Genomic DNA, 20861 nt, shown 5'->3' on the forward strand with positions numbered 1-20861 from the left:
TGTACTTGAAGTCCAATAAGCTCATCTGAAACCTGAGTATGCAGTGATTTCTAAGTCAGCTCAACTATTGACCCTCATAGTTAGAGGAAGTCCAGAGGTCCTTCCCACCCAGGACAGGAATCTCTTCCAAAGCACACCCAACAGATGGCCTAAAGAGCCCCTGTGTGAATGCTCTTCACCTTCAAAGGGAGCTCCCTGGCCTCCTGTTTTTCTGTTGCAGATCTAAACATAGAAAGTTCTTTCTCATGTTGAGCCAGATTCTTCCTCTCTGTAACTTTCACCAGCAAGGTCTTCTCCCTGAGTCTTTTTTCCTCAAGGAGACACCATTAGTTTTAAAGAGAGTAGGCATTAGGAAATGCTATCATAATGCCATCAGGAAGGCTGAAATGTTTAAACTACAGGGCTTCCCAGGTGGTGGTAATGGTATACCAATGGTTGCACAACCATGTAGATAATGCCACTAAACTGTGCACTTAAAAATAGTTAAGATGATAGATTTTGTGTTATATATGTTTTGTATAAATTTAAATTAAAAAATTTTAAACAATTAAAAAAGAAATTTAAAATGATTTTTAAAAAATACTAGAAATACCTGACCAGTTAAAAGACTTTAAACTTGAAATGTTGATGTTTTGAACTTGAAAGGTTGGTGGTTCTTCAGAATGATAATGAATTTTTATTCAGCCTCCTTCTATCTCTCTTATTTCCCTCTCCTACTATCGTCATGGTCTACCCTCATCTCTTCTGTCTTTTAGCCAGGATCTTGGTTTATCTTTAGAACCAGGTCTTCCTGTTTTTGGCTCCCCTTAATTCTGATGGTTCACTGGATCATGTGAACTTGCTTTAAAAAAAATCTAAATTAGAGTCTAGCTCTATTATTTCACAGCAAAAATTATACTTTAAACTCAGTTGTCCTCATGTTGCTGTAACACAGCTCTAGAAGAGGAAAGATTTTTTAAAAATATTTTTATTCCAAAATAACAGGAAGAGCTTCATTTTTAAAAGAAGAATCTGAGAGAACACTCATGACTGGAGGGAACCAGTTATAATAATGGAGTTTCCAACTGGCCCACCTTGTTGTTGTTCAGTCACTAAGTTGTGTCCAACTCTTTGCAACCCCATGGACTGCAGCACCCTAGGCTCCTCTGTCCTTTCCCTATCTCCTGGAGCTTGCTCAAATTCATGCCGGTGAATCGTTGATGCCCAGCTTGCTAATCCATGAACCAGTTATCTGGTTGTAAGACCAGGTTCAATTATGTGACTTAAACATTTTTGGTCTGCATGAGATGTGTACTATAAAATTTTCTTGCCAAAAAGTGAGCCTGAGTTTTTCCATGGGGAGAAAATCTGTCATGACCTCTGCTCATGCAGCAAGCCAGTCCCTACTGCGCTGCTGTTCCCCCAGCAGCTAGGGCCTCGAGTCTGCGAGATGACTCTGTACCTACCACACTCAGCCTCACGGGCTCTGTGGCAGCTGCTTCAGCCACAGCCTCAGGAATGCTTGTCATTTACAGCCATAGATAATTTGAGTGTGATGGGATCAACTAGAAGACATCTAACATAGCAGTTGACCACAATTTGACGGAGTGCATTTAAAATTTAAGACTCTGAATGACATGCAGTCTTGCTTCAATCTCTTCAATGTTAGAGTCCTCTATGAAAAATACCGATTTTTAAGTTTGATACAGTAGTTTGACTGCTTATTCCTTTTTCCGTTTTTTTTTTCTCTTTTAAAAACTAATGTAAGTACCTCAGAGAGATGAATGTTATTTTCCCAAGAAAACATACATTGCCTTAATTTTTATATTCTCAGGAAGTCTTAATTCTTTCCAAAACCATGCTCTCATGATCCATCATACGTATATCCCTTTCCTATCTTACGATCTTTGCAAGTGGTATGCTTTTCAAAAAAATCGTTTGAAAGCAAAGTTTGACTTCTAATAACGGTAGAGCAGCTTGGTTGGACTAACTGTCTCATGAGCAATAATTATAAAACCTGAACAAAATGTTTTAAAAAGCAATTTTTATTACACTGGAGACTGATCAAAAGTAAATGGAAAACAGTCTGCCCTTAAAAACAGAAAATATACCTATGAGATTTGCAAGTTTACAACTTTTTACCTGAACATACTCATCAATTCTCTGTCTTGGGTTGTCAGGGGGAGAGCTTAGGCTGGCAGATCAGCCAGAACTCAGGGGGAAATCCTAGAAAAGAGTGAACTGCAGGTGTGAAACCCCAAATCTGTCTAAAACCTCCACCCAACTTCTTGATAAAAAGAAAAGAAGGAATAGAGGGAGGGAGGAAAGAAAAAGGAAAAGAAAAGAATAAAAAGAAAAAAGGAAAAGAAAGAAAAGGCATCAGCTGGAAGCTGAAATAACTGAGCAGAGAATTCAACTGTTGTTGAGGGCAGGAAAACAGTGTTTGGAATTTGAGTCTAGCCAAGTTAATAAAGATTACTCTTCAAAAGAACATAACAGAATCAAGTCTCCACATTGTACATTCCTTTATAATCAGCATCCTATTATAAATCACTAGATATACAAAGTAACAGGAGCATGTGACCTATACTTAGGAGGGAGAAAAGGAACTCTGAGATTATCTAGATGCTCTTGTAATAAATAGATAGGACTAAGGCAACCACTGTGAAAATGTTCAGGAGTTAAGAAAAAAAATGGTCACAGTAAATAAACAAAATAGGATAATTACAGCAGAGAACTAGAAACTGTAAAAAACAGAACAAAATGGAAATTTTAGAGCTGGAAAGTACACTAATTGAAATGAAAAATTCATTGGATATTTTTAACAGCATTTTGGATGCAGCTGAAGAAACAACATAAAGATAGATGTTAGATATTATTGAATATACTGGACAAAAGTCCCAAACATTTGGAAATTAATATATTTATAAAAATCCACGATTTATTTCATAAGGGAAATTTTAAAATATTTCTAATGGAAATATAATGAAATATAAGATATCAAATTTCATATGATGCAGATAAAGAAGTACTCAGAGGGAATTTTGCATCTTTAAATTCATATATTAGAAATGAGAAAATTGAAATCAATCACCTATTCATATATTGATTAATGGATACATAAAATGTAGTGAATCAATACAATAAAATGTTATTTGGTGGTTAAAAGGAATAAAGTGCTGACACGTGCTACAACATGGATGAACCTTGAAAACATGTTTAGTGAAAGAAGCTGAGCATAAAAGACTACATATTGTATGATTTCATTTATAGGAAGTGTCCTGAATAGGCAAATTATAAAGGTAGAAATTAGGTTAGTGGTTGTTTGCTGAGGGAAGGGCTAGCAAGGGGAGAGGTGACTAACAAAGGTAGGATTTCTTTTGGGGGTGGTTAAAATACTATAAGTTTTTTTTTAACACTGTAAAATTTATTTGATTTTGGTTGTACAACTTGGTGAATATATTTAGAACCATTGTACTGTACACTTTAAATGGATGAATTGTATGTAAATTCTCAATAAAGCTGTTACCAAAAAAAATCTAAATCTTCAAGCATAAGAAACTAAAAACAAAGCAAGCAAATTAAACCCAAAGTAAGTAAAAATTAGGAAATAATAAAGAGCACATGTCAATGAAAAGAGATGAACGATAAAGAAAATAAGGCCAAAATCTGGTTCTTTGAAATGATTAGTAAAAGTGGCAAACACCTAGCAAGACTGATTAAGAAAAAAGAGAAAATATAAATTACCTATATGAGGAATGGAAGAGAGACATATAAGTCCGATAGACATTGGGTGGTTGCATAACTGTATATGTATAAGTGCCAAAACTCATTAAACTATATGCTTAAAATGGGTGAATTTGATTGTAAGCAAGTTAGACCTCAATAAAGCTGTAGAAGAATCAATAGATAGTAGAACAAAGAAGAAAAGCCATGGGATTCTATCAGTTGATGACAATTCTCCAGGCTTCGAGAGAGAGGACTCTTAGGTTAATTACTTAGCCTTTGCTTTTTACGACTGCCCCCATCCATCTCCGTCATGAGAGACTGCATATCTTTCAAAGGCCATGTTGTTTCCTCTCATCAAGGTACCCCATGATTTGTATTATAATAATCATTTCCACCCTGCTTCTATCCTTTTTCTTACTTGCTTAAAAAGGCCCAGGTGAACCTGAAGATTTGCTTGTGCTGGCCACTTCTGTCTTAGCAGGATTCCAAGAACTGATCACTGACTACAGCTACTACAGTTTATTGACCTTGTTGCGACAAAACCATTCCATTCAGGGGCTTCTTTTTCTTCCTGTGGTGGTGATGCGCTGTAACAAAACGAAGTTCAGTGTCTGCTTCTGTGAGTGAACACTTATCCAAGGAGGATCAAATAGGCAGAGATGGCCCTCTGGGAACCTCACCTCAGATCTATAACAAAGAATAGGAAAAGTCTGAGATTTTCTTTAAAAATATAACCAGAAGTCACAGTTAATTCCTACTGAAAAACAGGAAGAAAAGATGAAAATAAGTTTCCTTTATTCCTATGTTATTTAAACTGTTGAAAACCATGAAAGAGAAGCCTCTTTATGTATCATTCTTAAAGGTTTTCTTAGTGCATAATACTGCTCTGTGGCTTTGTGGTATCTCACCTTATCCTGGAAGATACTGCTTCTACCAAATTCTAGCCTTTGCAATGTTACAGATTCTGGACAGAGTCTTGAGGCATGATAGACAAGTCTTTCCACGTTTTCCCATGTAGACTAAAGACCCAATAGGAAGAAACTGTAAGGCAGTAGGGTATGGGGTTTAAGACAATGGACTTGGTGTCAGACAAACGTGTATTCCAGGCTGTTTTGTGAATGATAAAGTGACTGGCCTTGGGCAAGCTGTTTGATCTTTCTGAGCTTTAGTTCTTTATCTCTAGGATGGGTATAATAATGCTAGCTGCCTCACAGGGTAGCCAGGAAAATCACAGATAAAATGATTTTAAGGGCATATGATAAAGAATAAAAGACCTCATGATGCTATTTTTTTCTTCATGTTTATATTTTCTGCTAGGCAAATTGGCACTCTAGAACATTGCTAGTAGGAATGTAAATTGGTACAGCCATTCTGGAGGACCATTTCTGTTCCAGTTTTTAAATCTCATGGGCTTCAACCCTGCAATTGCATTTCTGGTGTCTGCATTAGAGAACTCTTCATAAGTGCATATTTAACTGAAAACTTCAATTTGGTGTACTAATGTGCTTTATTAAATGTACTTATAGGAAACATTTTTCGTAGGTCCTACACTGTGTCGTCCTGAACTGAAAGAATGCTTAGATTCATTAAAGAATCAACAAGTTTCTCAGGCTTCCAGGAAAGTCCATCACAGTCTCCTGTTATTTTAGAAATGGAATTGCTCATAAGCTCTTAGAATCATAGATTGTAGAATTTTTAAAATCTTAAAAATAATATGGCTTAAGCATCTCCTCTTATGGATAAGCAAATTGCGGGGCTCACTGAGATAAGACAACTGCCCCCAGTTATCCAACTAGCTGATAATGGAAGCCCAGTACAAATTAGTGCTATTACCAGTCTTTGTTCTCAACACCCACATTGTCCTTTATATCGCCAGAGCATTCATTCTTACTAATTGTCAGTGCATTGGAAGGTCTGATGTTGAAGCTGAAACTCCAATACTTTGGCCACCTCATGCGAAGGGTTGACTCATTGGAAAAGACCCTAATGCTGGGTAGGATTGAGGGCGGAAGGAGAAGGGGATGACAGAGGATGAGATGGTTGGATGGCATAACTGACTCGATGGACATGGGTTTGGGTGGACTCCGGGAGTTGGTGATGGACAGAGAGGCCTGGCGTGCTGCAATTCATGGGGTCACAAAGAGTCAGACACGACTGAGCGACTGAACTGAACGGAACTGAACTGAATTGTCAGTGCAGCAGGCATAGCTAGGTGTTTATTTAATATCTTGTTTTTCCTTCCTAAGATTAAAAGCACTAACTAATCAGAGTTTTTTGCAGCCAGACCTAGTTCTGGCCAGTGAAATACAAACGGAAATCTACTATTAGTAGAGGGCTTTCAGGAAAGTTACTATTTTCCTGATTAAAAAGGAGAAGGATATATAGCTTGAATGCCATTTCTTTACCCTTCTCCATGTTTCCTCTGGAAATGAAGACATGCTGTCTGGTGTCAGCCGCCATCTTGTCCCTATGATGGCAGAGAAAGAATACAGAAGGAATCTGAGCATTGGTGACCTTGAGAACCACCCACCCCCACCAGCCTCAGATTGGCTCCTCTTTTTGTTTCCTGTTTGGTTAAGCTGCTACAATCCTATTTTCCCATTCCTTTTTCTTAAAAATTTTGTTGTACAAAATTGATCAATGAAAACCATGGGGAAAATGAACACAACATTCAAAGTCTTCATTAGTGACATTTTAAAAGGAGACAGAAACATAAAAAATGGTAGCATGGTCTTGAACATGTTCGATGGTTGCAAAACACATAAATAATAGAATAAATGTGGTACTTTCCGAAGACCTGAAGTTTCCTTGTGGACATGGGCTTCGGAAGGCTGCAGCTTGTAGGTTATTGTGAAGTGGTGGACGGATGCTTACAGGAAATCAGGCAGAAGGTTGTAACCTCTGGATGCGTGTGGCTCATAACACATATGGTGAAATGAAACAGCTGGTAGATATTTGAGGGTATGAGTGTGTGTGCATACATGTGCATCATGTATTTATTCCTAAGCTAGATGCAGTTTTCTGCTTTCACCTAGTGTTTCTTGAGGGACAAGTGTGCTCAAAATGTTCCCTAATATCTCAGTAGGGTCAAAACAAATTTGAATTTTCAAACCGAAGACTATAGTTGAACTACTGTGTCCTAATAAACTCTATCTTTTCATCCACAAAGACACTTGGGTGAAAATTCCCATGCATTTAGCTCCTAATCCCATCTGTTTCTTCTCTATCCCTGCTGCTCTAATCCAGATGTTCATCACCTCCCATGGCAACAGCCACCCATGTTCTTTGCACTGCACAGCCCCATCCTGCCCCCACCAAAGGCCTGGGAACTGCCACACCTGCTGTCATATACCTGAGCAAACGTCAGTTGGTCAGGGCTTCTGTTACTTAGTCAGGCCGTGGTCCCTGATCCGCGAGCCATTTGTTCATTGTAAGATGGGACAGTGATAGCTTTCCAGTAGAGTTGTGCTGAGGATTAAAGGAGGAATCCATATAAACAGCATCAAGCATGTAGAAGACATTCAGCAAGTGATTCTTCTTTCCCTTTCCTATTTCTTGATTGAAAACGAGGATTTAGGGAATTTCCTGGTGGTCCGGTGAGTAGATCTCTACACTTCCACTGCCAAGGGCCCAGGTTTGATCCCTGGTTGGGGAATTAAGATCCCACAAGCTGTGCAGTGCAGACAAAAACAAAATAAAATAGAAAAATAGGACTTAAAAATATTAAGAATATGTATAATGACTCTATACTTCCTGTAGCATTTAGCCAAATCCTTTGAGAAGGGCTTAGAAGACCCTCTCAATCTGGATCTGGTAGCCACAGCTTTCAGCCTTGTATTCTTTTATCCCTAGTCCAGCTCCCAAGTCACCTCCTTTCTGAAATCCCAACTGCCTCCCTCACCCAGAAAAAAACTTTGTCTTACCCCCATGAACCCCACCATGCAGTGTACACACACCTCTGGTGTGGCATCTCCCTAGATCTGTGTAATAGATGCTGTGTGTCACCTCCTAATCACCCAGAGCTCTCACCCCATTCTCCTTTACTAACAGAAATATTCAGGTATCTACTCCTGCCTCCATGAGACTCAGGGATGGTAACACCATTCTCAGCATTCAAGGTAGAACCTGACTAGTCTGTGCCTATAAAATTTATCATTCCCTTTGCCTTTGATGAAGTTTGGAAAGGGCACATGACCCAATTCAGTGAACTAAGACATGAAGGAACATCTGCTAGGGAATATGTGAGAAGTGTTCTCTCTTTTTTTTTTTCTTAAAAAAAGATACAGGAAGAAACAGTTTCTTTCTTCCTTTGGATATTGTGATGTCTGATGTGATGACTGGAACTGCTGCAGTCATATTGTCTCTAGCCTGGCTTGGACACAAATGCACATAGAGCGGGGCAAATCCAAGAGTATTACAGTGAAGAGGAACTGAAATTCACCTGCTGTACTTCTGAACTATTTAATAGTTGATAAAATAAATATCTTCATTGTTCAAGCCAGTCTGAGTCAGGTATTCTGTCATTTATAGTGGAACACACCTCAATGAAAATTGACATTAGAATTATTTATGAGTCTCTCTCCCCAGTGAGAACCCCAAAGAACTTCTTTGATTTTATATCCCCAGCATTCAGAAGCACATGCCACATACTGGATGCTCAGCAAATATTTGTTAGATATATGTATGGACAGATGGATGGATGGTTGGATAAATGAATCTCCTGGCATCCTGCCTGTTTTGTTTTCCGGTGTCTGCTTCCTTCTCAAATATTCTGCTAGAGCTGACTCACTGGAAAAGACCCTAATGCTGGGTAGGATTGGGGGCAGGAGGAGAAGGGGACAACAGAGGATGAGATGGCTGGATGGCATCACCGACTCAATGGACATGGGTTTGGGTGAACTTAGGGAGTTAGCGATGGACAGGGAGGCCTGGTGTGCTGTGATTCATGGGGTTGCAAAGAGTCGGACACGACTGAGCGACTGAACTGAACTGAACTGACATTAGATAAAATATCTAGGGGAGATAAGGTGTTTTGGCAGGAAGTCCAGAAAGCCATAAACAGAAAGGCAGCCAAGATTGGTATCCTGGGCGTGCCTCAAGGTTATCCAGGTTCTTGTCAATGTCCCACAGCTGCTTCCATTCTCAACTCTGGCAAGAGCCTAGAGAAGATAAGCTATATATAGGAAGGTGCCCATGCATTTAATCCAAGTGGCAAGGTCAACCCTGTGTAACAAAACTGGAGAATGATGACCTATATTCCCAAACCACTCAAATATCAATAAGCAGTCACTGAAAGGTATGAAACTCCAGCCAAAGTTTCCTTGCAGACAGTAGTGTACTGTGAACCAGCTCTTTGGAAGGAAAGCTGTGATTCATAATGTTTGTCCTCCTTGTGTAAATTTGCCCCCCATACCTGATTTTTGTAACCAAATGCCAAGCAGCTGGCTTGAGGGTGTAAACTGTCTCCAGCACACTCTACCTACAGGGTGGCAGCAGCTCTGCTCAAGGGGCAAAATCAGCATTGACCGAAGCCCTGGAATTCCAAACCACATGGGGCTCTGGTTCTCTCTCTCAGGAATGATACCCCCATCTATCCAGGCAACCAAGGGAAAAAGAGAGAGCTACTTGAAGACCCCCTCTGACCACTTCTAAACAGTGACCACGTCTGCTCTCTTCCAAATTATCCTTCAAACCCACCTGTTGATTTCCATCCCTTCCACTCCTGCCAGACCCAGGCCTTTATCTTCTCTGGCCCACACCTGATCTTCTAATTGTTCTCACTTCATCTGCTTTTGCTCTCCTGAATAAGTGTAGCCATCACATAGTGACTAAGTCATCCTCTGAAAATGCAAATCTGATTGTGTTAGTCCATTGAAGAGAACTTCCAATGGCTCATGTAGCTTTAGGATTATGACCAGCCCTCCGCTCTCTAGATATAGCCCTACAGGTATGGCCCCTCTTTTACCAGCATTAACCCACTACCCTGGCCCTGGCTTACTAGGCTTCAGCCTCTTTTGTTTTATTATGTTCCCTGCAATGAGTCTGTGCTTTTTCATGCCTAGATTTATGCCTGGAATCTTTTGTGTGTGTATGCTGGGTCTTGGCTGCTGCACACAGGCTTCCTCTAGTTGTGGCAAGCAGGGGCTACTCTCTAGTTCCGATTCACAGGCTTCTCATGGTGGTGGCTTCTCATGGTGGTGGCTTCTCTTGTTGCAGAGCACAAGGTCTAGGCACACAGTCTTCAGCAGTTGCAGCATGTGGGCTCAGTAGTCATGGTGCGCAGGCTCTAGAGTACAGAGGCTTCAGTAGTTGTGGCACATAGGTTTAAGCTGCCCTGCGGCCTGAGGAATTTTCCCAGCCCAGGGATCGAATCCATGTCTCTTGCATTGGCAGGCAGATTCTTAACCAGTGGACCATTTGGGAAGTCTGCCTAGAGTTGTTATATGTGTCTTCTTCCCTAGAAAGCTCTTCCCCTCCTTTCTTTATCTCCTCTATTCCTATTCACCCCTTAAGTCTCATCTTAAAAATCACCTCCTCCAGGAAGCCCTCCCTTGGATTCTCAGACAAGGGTCAGATCCTATTGTTATAAATTCCAAAACATCCTGCATTTCTGCTTTCCAGTTGCCCATTACCTGTCTTCCCCACTGGGCCGTCAGCTTTCTCACTGCTTGTAGTGAGAAATGCTTGACTCTGAAGATGGCATTTTCCACACAGCAGCCAGAGTGGCCCTTCTAAAAGGCAAGTCACTTCTAAAAGTGGCAAGTTCTTGTCACTCCTCTGTTCAAAATTTTGAAAGACTTTGCAGCTCTCTCAGCATAAACTTTAAAGTCTGTACCAGAGTTTGACATCTGTCACTCTTGTCATCTCTTACTCTGCTCCTGCCACACTGGCTTCCTTGCTCTTTCTTGACTATGGTAAACATAACCTCGCCACAGGACCTTTGCATATGCTGTTTCTTTGGCAAGAAAACCACAAGGCTCACTCCCTCATTTTCTTCAGATCTCTGCTCACATGTTACCTTATCAGAGACACCTTAATGGCTTAACTTACCTAACTCTGATATGTGTTTTCCAACACCACCAAGGAATCTCTGATTCTTAGTAGACACTGATTGGGTATCCTACAAATTAAATTAAGTTCTGATACTGTCTAACTGGAGATGGTGTTATAACCCATAGGTTAAGGGCTTAGTCCCACAAGGCTGATTCCATTTTGCAAGCCAATCACGAGTCCAGTTTGTTAACTGTGCTTCTGACTGAATGGCTATAAACTGAGCTTCCTGCAGCTCCCTCCTCAGTTTTAATTAATTTGCTAGAGTGGCTCCCACAAGGCAGCAAAACACTTACCTACATTTATTACCTTCATTTGCCAGTTTATTATAACAGATATTATAAAGAATAAAAATGAACTGCAAATGAAATGGTACATAAGGTGAGGTCTGGAAACATCCCAAGTGCAGGAGCTTCTGTCCCCGTGTAACTGGGATGAGCAGCCCCCTGGCATGTGAATGCATTCACCAACTCCTAAACCCATCAAATCTCTCTCTTCATTGAAGTATAGTTGATTTACAGCATTGTGTTTGTTTCAGGTACACAGCAAAGTGATTCAGTTCACACACACACACACACACACACACACATATGTCTTTTCAGATTCTTTTCCTATATAGATTATTACATAATATTGGGTATTGACCTGTGCTCCTCACTAGGTTCCAAATCTCATTGTTCAAGTGTTTTTATAGAGCTTAATCTACAGCTCCCTTCTTCCCTGTCCCAGAAGTCAGTGGGAGGGGTTGAAAGTTACATACCTTCCAATCTTAGCGTCTTTCTGGTGACCATCCCCATCCTGAGGGCCTATCTAGGGGCCCCACACTAAGTCACCTTATTAGCATAAACTCAGGTAGGCACAAAAGGGCTGCCTTTTGAATACAAGAGACACTCTCATCACTCATGACAGTCCAGGGATTTTAGGAGCTTTGTGACAGGACTTGGGAACAAAGACTAAATATATCTCTTATTACACCACACCCCAACTCATCAGTATCACTCCCCCTTGCCCTGCTTTTTGTACCTTCTTAGCCTTTATCATGCATATGCGCTCAGTTGCTCAACCGTGTCCGACTCTTTGTAACCCCGTGGACTGTAGCCCGCCAGGCTCTTCAGTCCATGGGATTTCCCAGTGAAGAAAATTGGAGTGGGGTGCCATTTCCTACTACAGGGGATCTGCCAGACCCAGGGATTGAACCCATATCTCTTACATCTCTTGCACTGGCAGGTGGATTCTTTACCGCTAAGACACCTGAGAAGCCTTTATCACCACATGACAAATGATTTACTTATTGGTTCATGTGTTTACTGCTGGCTCTTCCCCTCTAGGAGATGTGCTCCAGGAGAGCAAGGACTTCCATCTATTTCTGATCACTGTTGTGCCCCTGCCATCCAGAATAGCACCTGTCTCAGCAGTACTTCCTTATAAAGATGTATGCAATTGCTGCATCCTGGAAAGATTCGTGGGAGAATCTCAGAATGGCTCTGGTACACTGCTGTTTATTTTTAGTAACACTGCCTTTGGGTGATACATTTACTTGTATTTTCTGGTAAAATCCTTCCAGCATTGGTCATTCTACTTTTCCACTATTTCTTCTTTGTGTGGAAAAAAGAGTCCCCCGGGTCATAGTTCTAGCACTTACCATGCACAGTTAGAAGCAGCTTTTGAGAAGAGAAAATGGAAAGGTTCAGGGACACTGTAAAACCTGCCTGTGGTTTGCCAGGCTCTGAGAAAGAAGAAAAGAGTTTAATACCAAAGGTCAGAGGCACAGTTTACTTGATCTTCTTTCCCTCAGAAGAAATTACTTTTAAAGAACAGGCCCAGGTAATTTCTATCAGTGCATGCGTGCGAAGTTGGTTTAGTCGTGTCCGACTCTTTGTGACCCTATGGACTGTAGCCTGCCAGGCTCTTCTGTCCATGGAATTCTCCAGGCAAGAATACTGGAGTGGGTTGCCATTCCCTTCTCCAGGGGATCTTCCTGACCCAGGGATCTAACCCCACATCTCCTGAGGCTCCTGCATTGCATCAGAGTCTTTACTGAGCCACCAGGGAAGCCCATAAGGGGAATTTTGAAAGTGAATAGATTAACACGCCCGTATTTGCTCAGGATGAGCCAATCAAAAGAGTTTCCTTTGTTCCTTCTTGTCTTAAGGAAAGGATGGTATCAGAGGGTAGATGTGGCTTTCCAGGGTTCCTTTGAAAGGCCTTGAAAGAAGCAGATCAGATTTGGAGTAGGAGGTGGTTCCTGTCCGTTAGGAAGGGGGAGAAATCGAGTCAGAGACAGAAACAGAGATGCATCTGATTTCTAACGTTTCCATGAGAAATGCTGTCTCCTGGTTCGCCGAGGACTGAACTACTACCTGTCACAGAGGCTGACCGGATGCTTCTTGGGCCAATTCTACTTCCCTTTGTCCTTGTCAAACTTTGGTTCTGTTCTGACTTGCTGCTTTGGCTGGAGAAGTTCTTGAGTGTCCTTCAGACTCTGCTTTCCTATTTGTAAAGTGCAGCCTGAACTCGGTAGAGTGGAATGCTCAAGGGCACAGGCTCTAGAACTCGACAGCTGGGGCTCTAATCCTGCCTCTGTCAGGTACCAGATTTCTTAATTATGCATGTTACTTAACTCTCTCACATACAAAATGAGGAAGGGATGTATCCACCATTTTAGGTTGTTAGGAGAATTAATTGAGGCCTTAGAACAGTGTCTGGACTTCCAGACTCCTTGGGCAGACTTGGGACAGACAATGTCAGGACAGGCAGGGTCTGGATCCTGGATGCCGTGTGTGTGGTTCTTGTCACCAACTCATGTGTCCCTGGATAAGCTCCTTATCTGGAATCTTTACTTTCTGTCTTTACAAAATAATGGGCAAGCATTGCCAACACACCTGCTCAGAGGCTTGTCTGGGTGGGAATGAATCAGCGGGAGCAGGGAAGGGCCTTCCCAGGCAGGTGTAGGGACTGACAGAGAAGCTTGACAATGGTGTGCGAGCTCGCCCTTGGCCTGACTGCGCGTTTAGTCCTAGCATGGGGACGGGGACAGTGTTGCCACACAGCGATGTGAGGGGATAGGTACACATGTCAGAAATGAAGATTCCCAGACTACAGCCAGGATATGTGCACTCTGGAGAAAAGAAGAAAAAAGCAACAAACTCCCATGCATGCTGTCCTATGGCACCAATACATGTTCTCCAACCACCTGAAGAATTTGCCCGCAGGATAGCAATGAATAAGAGTGGCTTTCCTTGTTGGGCAAGGACTGGACAATGTTTGTGAACGGAAAAAAAAAAAGAGAGGGGGAAAAAAAAAAGAGAGAGGGGAAAAGAAAGCTTACAGGTTCCATTGGAAAATGCCATATGTCTCATGAAGGCAGCAGAAGCTCTGGCTGTTGTTCAATGGGAGGGGCTGGTTGCAGAACATCGGGGAGAGCTCAGAGTCCTTCAGAGTGCCAGCTGTGGTCTCAGAGGGCAGCATGAACTAGAGCCAAGGGAACGAGTGATGCTGGGCTGCGTTCCAGGAAGACCGCATCTCTACAGGAGGAGGGAAACACATGCTGGGCCTCTGCTGCTCCTTACAGCTGGCCCGTTACAACCCTCTGCCATGGGCACACAGCTGGCCTCTACTGCCCCTTCTACAGGAAGAGCCTATAAAGACAATCGCTGAAGCCATCACGCTGTCCATTAGGGGAAGAGACTTGGATTTTAATCAGAGATGGTTGAAGTGCGTTAGTCACTCAGTTGTATCTGACTGTTCGCAACCCCATGGACTGTAGCCTGCCAGGCTCCTCTGTCCATGGAATTCTTTGGGCAAGAATACTGGAGTGGGGGAAAAAAAAAGGAATACTGGCATGGGTTGCCATTCCCTTATCCAGGGGATATTCCCAACCCAGGGATCAAACCCAGGTCTCCTGCATTACAGGGAGATTCTTTACCATCTGAGCCACCAGGGAAGCCTGATGGTTGAAAGACCCATAAATAAATGAGAGGAAAAGGACTCAGGACAAAAGCCCAATGAAGGAGAAGAGGGAAAGGATGGGGATAAAGATAGAAGGAAACTGCACGCAATTCACAATGGGAACAACTTGTGCTGGTCGCCGAAGTGGAATAAACTCAGTCCTGCATGAATTAGCAACTCAGGAAAGCTGAGGACACAAGTACAAAATAATGCCAAGACAGCTGTAAAGCAAAATCAACTAGTACAAAATAATGAAAAACTCCAAAGAGGGATTACACAGAAGGAAGGAATATTTTAAGCAGTTAGTGAAGGCTGCTAGAAGTGAGCTCTGAGCAAGGCAGAGTTGAGAAGGGGATGAGAAATGTACACCGAGAGAGACAGAAGGTTAAGGCAACATTTCAAAGGAGGTTGACTTTCTTCTTTAAGTATAGAAGCCGGAGCGCTCAAGAATTAATGATTTTGAATTGTGGTGCTAGAGAAGACTCTTGAGAGTCTCTTGGACTGCAAAGAGATAAAACCAGCCAATCCTTAAGGAAATCAACCCTGAAATATTCATTGGAAGGACTGATGCTGAAGCTCCAATACTTTGGCCAGCTGATGTGAAGAGCTGATTCATTGGAAAAGACCATGATGCTGGGAAAGATTGAAGGCAAAAGGAGAAGAGCGCAACAGAGGATGAGATGGTTAGATAGCATCATTGACTCAGTGGACATGAATTTGAGCAAACTCCAGAGATAGTGAAAGACAGGGAAGCCTGCCATGCTGTAATCCCTGGGGTCAGATATGACTTAGCAACTGAACAGCAGCAACGTAGTTGATTTACAATGTTGTGTTAATTTCTACTGTACAACAAAGTGATTCAGTTATACATGTATATACATTTTTTAAATGTTTTCCATTATAGCTTATCACAGGGTATTGAATACAGTTCCCTGTGCTTGTAGGAGCTTGTTCTTTACTTTGTTGTTTGCATCTGCTAACCCCAAATTCCCACTCCATCCCTCTCTCACACCGCCTCAAAAGGAGGCTGAGTTCTGCAATATGATGAATGGGAGGGACAAACTTGGATGTGAATCCCAAAGCTTGATTTACAGCTCTGTGACCTGGGGGTTCTCTCAATTTGACTTCCCTGCATTGCAAAGTTAATATTATAATACCTTCTTCTTGGGTATTGTGAAGAATAAATAAGATAATGTATACTAGAGGGGACAGCATGTGCTCAGTATGCAGTAGGCACTTAGTATCTGCTAATTCCCTTTCTCTTTCAAGACTTCATATAAGCCCATTGTTCAGTCTTCAATTAGCATAAAGTCGTGCTCTTTCACAACTGGTGGAGGTCATTACTTGCTCCAGAGTTATCCTATGGTCTCAGGTTCTAAAAAGAAGGTAGCTGAAAAGAGAGTGAAAATATAAAAAATGGAGTTGTGACAAAGCAATCACTGTACTGGAACTTCCTGTTTGTCTATTTCCTCCAGCTTCTTGAGAATGGAAACCATGTGTTAAACACCCAGCATTCAGCCCAGTGTCTGGCACACAGTTAAACCTCCATAAATATTTTCTAAATGAATGGAGACAGGTGAGGAAAAACGGGGAGATGACCAAAGAATTAGATGTGATTATCTGGAAAGCATTTTGAGGAACTGAGTCTAAGAATAAAAAAACAAAAGCGCATAAACAAGGGAGAGAAGAATGTCTTTAAAAACTGAAGAGGATTAGAAAGACCACCGTAAATACATGGTAGATAACAAAAGAAAAGAGCAAGAATGGAAAAGAGAGAGACAGGGAGAGAGAAAGAGAGAAATCGGCAAATCATCCCCAACTTGTAAAAGCCCCAGGGATTCTGCAACCTAGAGCAGCTGGGTCCCGTGTAAAAGTTTAGAGAAGGCAAAGGACTTTTTCAGTTATAGGAAGAAGAACGAGGAAGACACATCCTTTGTTTGCTTGGGGCAAGATGTGTAATGATATCAGATGACAGAGAAAACAGAGCTACTGGGTCCTGCAGGCCTCCTGCCTCCTGCACAGAGAGGAAGTTCTTTGTCCTGGATGGGGAGCTGCAGGGGGTGGTGAGCATGAACGGAAGCCAGGAGTCCAGAGCTCTGAGCATCTCAGGTTGATCTGTGTCTCTCAACCCAAGTAAACTATGTCATCCCAGATGTCAGAAGGAACTCATTGCAGATAAACTTGCTGCCCTCATCTTGTCATCTTTGACAGGCCCCAAAGACCTGTAATACTGCTTTTTAAAAAAAAAAATATTTATTTTTGGTTGCACTGAGTCTTCATTGCTGCCAGGGCTTTTTCTACTTGTAGTGAGCAGGGGCTCCTCTTCATTGTGCTGTGCGGGCTTCTCATTGCAGGGGCTTCTTGTGTTGTGGAACACAAGCTCTAGGTACTCGGGCTTCAGTTGTTGCAGCAGGCAGCCTCGGTAGTTGCGGCTCTCAGACTCTAGAACTCGTACTCAGTAGTTGCGACACACAGGTTTAATTGCTCCGTGGCATGTGGAATCCCCCTGGACCAGGGATAGAGCCCGTGTCCTCTGCATTGGCAAGCAGATTCCTATCCACTGTACCACCAGGGAAGTCCTGGAATGCTGCTGTTAAACTCAAGAGGAGCAAAGAATAAAAAGATGAGATCTCAATATAGCTCACTCCAGTTGTTTGCAAATTATGTCTCTCAGATCCCTTCGGAGGCTTTTTTTTTTTTTTTAATGCAGTCTGAAATTACAGAAATCAAATATAGAAAACGGGTCATATCAAAGATACTCTGGGTGTCATAGGGAAAGGACGCTAGGAACACCCCCATTTTGCCCCCCTCTTTCCCTGGAAAGGGAGCACACCCCAAGGCACTCTAACGAACCCTAGAGTGAAAACCACCTCTTTAGATCAGGAAAGTTGGCATTTGCTGAATAAATTATTTGTTAGCTCCTCTAAAGGAAGCAGCAGACCCTGGAAGCCAGCCAGCAAGGGCTGCCTAGGAGAAAAGAAGGACAGAGTAGCTGCGCTTCCTTTTCCATAGGCTACAGGGGGAATGCTACAGCAGATTTCATCTAGATTTGAGCAATATGCGTAACAACATCTCTCATGATAACCTTACAAATTGAAGTCTCTGTTATGACGCCATTGGGTGGATGCTACACTATTAAGACCATCCTCCAAAGCTTGTTGGTTAATGGGTTAATGCAAACCTTGGGGGAATTTCTTTCTTTCTTTTTTGATTTTGACTTAAAATTTTTTTTTTATAGTTGAAGGGTAATTGCTTTACAGAATTTTGTGGTTTTCTGTTATACATCAATAAGAATCAGCCACAGGTACACCCATGTACACCCATGTAAAATGTACAACTAGTTTGTTCAACATCACATTGCTAGCAAGTGGAAGAGTGAGGACTATGCCTGATGATTGCCAAAAGCTTGGCTATTAGCCAGATGAGGACATTGGTGACACTCACGACATGAAACTATCAAGGATAAGTAATAAGTCCGAAAATAAAATTATCATTCAGAAGGCCAACAGCTCAAAATGATAGACCACATTTAAAATAATGAATGTAAACAGAATGAATAACTGAAGGTCTAAAACAAAACAAAACAAAACAAAAAAACGACCGCAAAACAAACTCAGTTACATAAATCCGAGATGAGAGAGATATGGCTTAACAACAGTGTGTGTAAAAGAATAAGGGGTTTTAATTAAAGACAGACTTGTTATGAGTAAATGGTGAAATACAGCTGCCAAAAATGTTAACATGAACTTGAGTCATATTAATAGGCTTAGAGGGTCCCCAACCAAGGCACGTCCAAGTCTGCTGGAACCTGCAGGGTTCATTGTCATATCTACAGGGTTCTGGGCTGGGAATCACGTTATAAGAGGGATGGTGTTAGAAATTCAGTTGAGACGGTAAAAAGTGTGGAAGTAATCTGGGAATACTTATCTTAGAAAGAAGTAGGCAGTGGGAACAGGAGAGCTATTTTCAAGCATATAAAGGGCCACTGCTCGGGTTGCTACTTACAACAGGAGTGTTCTGTGCTTTAGTAGAGAGAACCAGCCTTAGGAACACTTCGGTTTTGTGTATTTTCAACAGTTATGACCAATAGAAGCCCCATGACCTGGCTACCAGATGGAGTTTCCAAAACTAGTCTTTGAACAAGTCTTTGGAGAGTTTCAGGTAAAGATGGCAAGAAGAACTGATTCCCTTATTAATATCCAATAATAAGCAAATAATAAAACCTACCCCTCCAAACAAAACCAACCAACTAAACAATAAACATACAAGCAAGCTTCACTAATAGCAACAAAACAAGGAGACATGCAACTTCTTGCCAGAAATTTTTTAAAGGCTTAAGAATAAAATCCAGATAGCCAGGGGATGAATAGCTAAACTAGTAAACACACACACACACACACACACAAAACCCCTGCACAGCACTCAATGCTAGGTGACAATAGAACAATACCATGTTCTCAGAGAAAAGATTTGTGACCTACAATTTTATCCAGGTTATCCTTCAAGAACAAAGACAATAGGCAAATAGTCTCAAGCATACAAGAGCTCAATATACTTTACCATGGGTTCTTCTTGAATAATTACTGATCAATAAAGTTGAAATGCAAGACACTAGAAGAGGACTCAAAACAAAGTTTAAAAAGGAAAAAGAATCAGAAATTAGCATTGAATCCTATGGATTTATTCTATAAATGTCAATGTAAATGTTAAAACCTTGACAGGATGAATTTAATATAATCAAAATTCAGTAGCATTCAGAGGGGAACTGGGAACAAGCTATGAATGTATACTAAGAAAGCAACATATCTAAAATTAAAACAGTTTAAGGGCAATTTAACCTATTAAGTTTTGTTTTGAATAATATTTTCATCTCAACTGTAGGGATTCTTTGAGGAAGCAAGATCTTGGGTGGTGAAAATACATTTATCTGAAGTTTGGCGCTTTCCTCTTTTCACCTCAATTTCATTTATTTTCTTTTTTCCTTTTTTCTGAGTGATATTAAATTGAATGCTTTGCTAAAAATAGCATGGATAGTATGGTAGATACAATAAATCGGACGATTACATCTCTTCAGTTTCAGTCTACCCTGTCTTCTTGTTCTTCAGGGGCTGGAATGATACCGTGGATCTGTATTTTCAGACCCTTTCTCTCTTTTTTTTTTTCCACATCATGTGGCATATAGAATGTTAGTTCCCGGACTAGGGATTGAACCCATACCCCCTACATTGAAAGCACAGAGTCTTAACTACTGGACTGCCAGGGAAATCCCTCTTCAGACTCTCTTGCAGATCCTATTCCAACAAAAATTTAGGAGTCACCAATCAGATGCACTTTTGCAGGATGAATTCAGGACAGAGTTCAGTGAGGATAGGTGGTGACATTGGAGCTTCAGCAGTTGCATTATGGCTCTGGAGCCCACAATTCCATTGGGGCTCTGACTCCTGCATTATAGCTAAGACAACCTCATGGTTCCTGGAACCAAAACTGAGAAGTAAGGTGATCACTTCCTTGTGGCTGGATCACACTGGGATAATATATTAATTTCCTGTGGCTCCTGTAATAAATTGCCACAAATTTGGTGGCTTAAAACAAAAGAAAATTATTGTATTATAGTTCTGGAGGCCAAAAGTCTGAAATTAGTATCCCTGGGCTGAAATCGAGGTATCAGCAGGTTATTCCTTGCCTCTTCCATCTTCTGGTGGCAGACAGCCTTCCTTGGCTTGTGGCCACATCACTGTAATCTCGGCCTCCATCTTCAGTCGCCTTTTTTTTGTCTGTGTTAAATCTCTCTCTCCTTCCACTTATAAGGATACATTCACTTGTATCCATGTCTTTAGGGTCCACCCTGATAATCCTGAGTAATCCTCTCTCAAGATCACATCTGTGGAGAGTCTGTTTCTAATAATGTAATATTGACAGATTCCAAGGATTAGGATGTGAATATATTTTAGGACTGTCTCTTAGCGTACCATAAATGACATGATCCTGGAGCCTGAATTTGGGGCAGAACCTTCCTGGTTCTCTAGACTCCTAATTGTGGCAGAAGTTCAAAGCATTGTTCTGAAGATCATACTTAGAGACCCAAGCCTGCAGGCTCCTCCCAGGGCCCCTCCTGAATTCTATTTGTACTCAACTCCCTGTACGCTTAAACCGCA

At 41.5% G+C, this 20861-nt stretch overlaps 1 long non-coding RNA gene across 1 annotated transcript in view; it reads right to left on the reverse strand.

The window, feature by feature from the left end:
• Positions 1 to 2006: 2006 nt before the first annotated feature.
• LOC145513335 (uncharacterized) overlaps positions 2007 to 20861 on the reverse strand; it is a 29621-nt gene continuing 10766 nt past the window's right edge. The window contains exons 2-4 of the long non-coding RNA XR_014059318.1: positions 7061 to 7378; positions 6114 to 6175; positions 2007 to 4395 (exon numbers count right to left, since the gene is read on the reverse strand). This is a non-coding gene — a long non-coding RNA (uncharacterized LOC145513335). The remainder of the gene's footprint in view (positions 4396 to 6113; positions 6176 to 7060; positions 7379 to 20861) is intronic.

Source organism: Giraffa tippelskirchi, chromosome 7 (genome assembly GCF_054371585.1).
Source record: "Giraffa tippelskirchi isolate mGirTip1 chromosome 7, T2T-mGirTip1v1.2.pri, whole genome shotgun sequence".
Taxonomy (NCBI): domain Eukaryota; kingdom Metazoa; phylum Chordata; class Mammalia; order Artiodactyla; family Giraffidae; genus Giraffa; species Giraffa tippelskirchi.